A 2,500-nucleotide genomic window follows, 5' to 3' on the forward strand; every position below is an offset into this window, starting at 1 on the left:
AAACCCGACCCTCTCTCTCAATATCGCCATACAGAGTATGGAGAATCGGGGATAACCTGTGAGCGAAAGCACTATAAAACTCTGCGCTCAAACTATCCTCTCCTGGACTCCTACAGGCATTGAGACCCCTAATTGCTGCAGAAACCTCTGCCAAAGAAATAGGCGCGTCACAGCTGTCAGCGTCACTAGGGCTCAGAGACCCATCAAGCGCACCTAAAGCCTGACTACAGCTTACCTCGTTGATCCCTTCCCCATCAAACAAATCTGCATAAAACCTACCTACAATATCCAAAATCTCATCCAAATCACTATGACACCTGCCTGACTCATCCAACAGGCCATCCAAGTATAGCTTGCTCTGCCTGGACTTCTCTAAACCAAAAAAGAAAGCTGTGGAGCGCTCGCCCTCTACCGCATACTGGGCCCTGGATCTAAGTGCCGCCCCTCTAGCACGACTAACCTGTATAGTCCTGAGCTCTTCCTGCAGCACCAGATACTCAGGATCTACCGGGCCTAAACCAGAGGTGGCGGCAAGTCCCTGGAGGTGGCTCCGGACCGTGTGCTCCCTGATGGACTCCTCCCACCTCCTCTGCTTACTATAACGTAGGCACAGCTTTTTAATTTTAGCCTTTGCCTGCTCCCACCAATCAACCAAAGAGTCACAAATTCCCATTTCATCATCAAAACAATCAAAAAGGTGCTCCATCTTATTTACAAAAGTGGGGTCGGCAAGCAGCATATTATTAAAAACCCAGACCCCCCCATTCCTCTTACCACCCAGGAAGTCAAGTTTGACGGAAAAAAGGGAGTGATCGCTCCAGCCCACACATGCATAGGAGCTGCCACCGATGTACTTCCATAAAGCACTCGAAACAAAACACAGATCTATCCGAGACTGGAGGAGGACCCCCTGCACCACCTGACGCCGGGAATAGTCCCTTTTCAGGGGGTTGAGACCTCTCCAGACCTCGGACAAATCAGCAGCCACTGCAGCATCAATCAAAAAACTTCGACTAACGTCATTCCTGAATGTGTTGTTCGGACCGAGATCGATTTTTGACAACGCTATATTAAAGTCGCCAATCAAAAACGAGGAATCAGTAACATAAGGAAAAACAGAAACGAAGAAGGTTTTCCTCTCCATCTCCTCACTAGGCGCATAAACATTTATAAAGCGAAATTTAGTGGAGCCACGCAGAAAATCAATCACTATAAAGCGGCCATGTGGGTCCGCACGCACTAAAGAAGACCCGCCGAAAACACCCGGCTTAACTAGGACAGCCACACCACGGGAGTGTGCAGAGCCCAAAGCACAGTACAAAACACCAATGTCCATATCCTCTACCTTGCGAAGATGCTCCGCCTCCCACCACGTCTCCTGGATGCACAGCACGTCCCAGGTGGTGTCGTGAAACACACTGTGCATCTTTTCCCTATTCCTCAAGCTCCGGGCATTAATGGAGACTAGGGAGAGCGTCATTAGGAAGAAAAAAAGGAGTTGAACCATCATCCTGATCTAGACTACCGTTTAGACTTCCTGTTCGTCTTTGTCGGGGCGACCTCATTCCCTTGGGGATCGACGCCCGTAGGAACAGTTGTGGCATCTACAGTGGCAGACTCAGAACGGGCAGTGCCGCATGAGACGGGGCCCTCACCCCGCAGCCCTGACCGCCGATCACTACCAGGCTGGGTCTCACAAAACCCATCGGCATGTTTCGACCCAACCCTCCCGGTCGGTGATCTGGACCTATCACTACTCTTAGACAGTGGCCGCCTATGCGGCACCTGACTCCTGCTGCCCGCTCTCGAGCGCTGAGACTTGGGAGTCTGGCCTGACTTCAGTGCCTGCTCCCCCGCTTCAGGGGTAAGGTGTGGAGCCAGATCCTCACCCATCCCCCTCCCCGGTCCAGCCCCTGCCACCACGATATTAGAGGTAGGGCAGGACACTGCCCCCCCCTCCTGCTCGGGGGCAGGACTGTGAGACATTTCACCAGCCCCCCCCACCACAGGCACCAATGCCACCTGGTCAGGTAAATCCGGTTCCACATCCCGATCTAACAGGGCCTCTCTCGATCCAGGGCCGTGCTCTACTTCAACCGTAGGTGGGGGACCCCCACCTCCTTCCTCTGGGTCAGAGGCGAGGTGGCCGGAGCATCCACACACAGAGGGATACTGATGACAGTCCTTACATTTAGCGGCCCTGGGCTCTGTACACTCCCGCGCATAATGGCCTTGGGCCCCACACCGTCTGCAACAAAAATCAGGGCATTCACGCAACACATGGTCAGGCTGGAGACACCCCCTGCACACCTTCACTTGCCTGTCATGAATGACCCTAAAATATTCAGGCCCCCCCGCCGTGTTAAACCTGACGGAATATGGTAGAGAACGCACTTGGTTTGTAAAGCGGACCTTTACAAACCTCGTCCCATCGGCTATGTTTGTCCCCGGCCACATACGTCTCCTCACCTCGGACACGGCCGAAACACCCCAAGCGAGT

Source organism: Vanacampus margaritifer, chromosome 2 (assembly GCF_051991255.1).
Source record: "Vanacampus margaritifer isolate UIUO_Vmar chromosome 2, RoL_Vmar_1.0, whole genome shotgun sequence".
NCBI classification, from domain to species: domain Eukaryota; kingdom Metazoa; phylum Chordata; class Actinopteri; order Syngnathiformes; family Syngnathidae; genus Vanacampus; species Vanacampus margaritifer.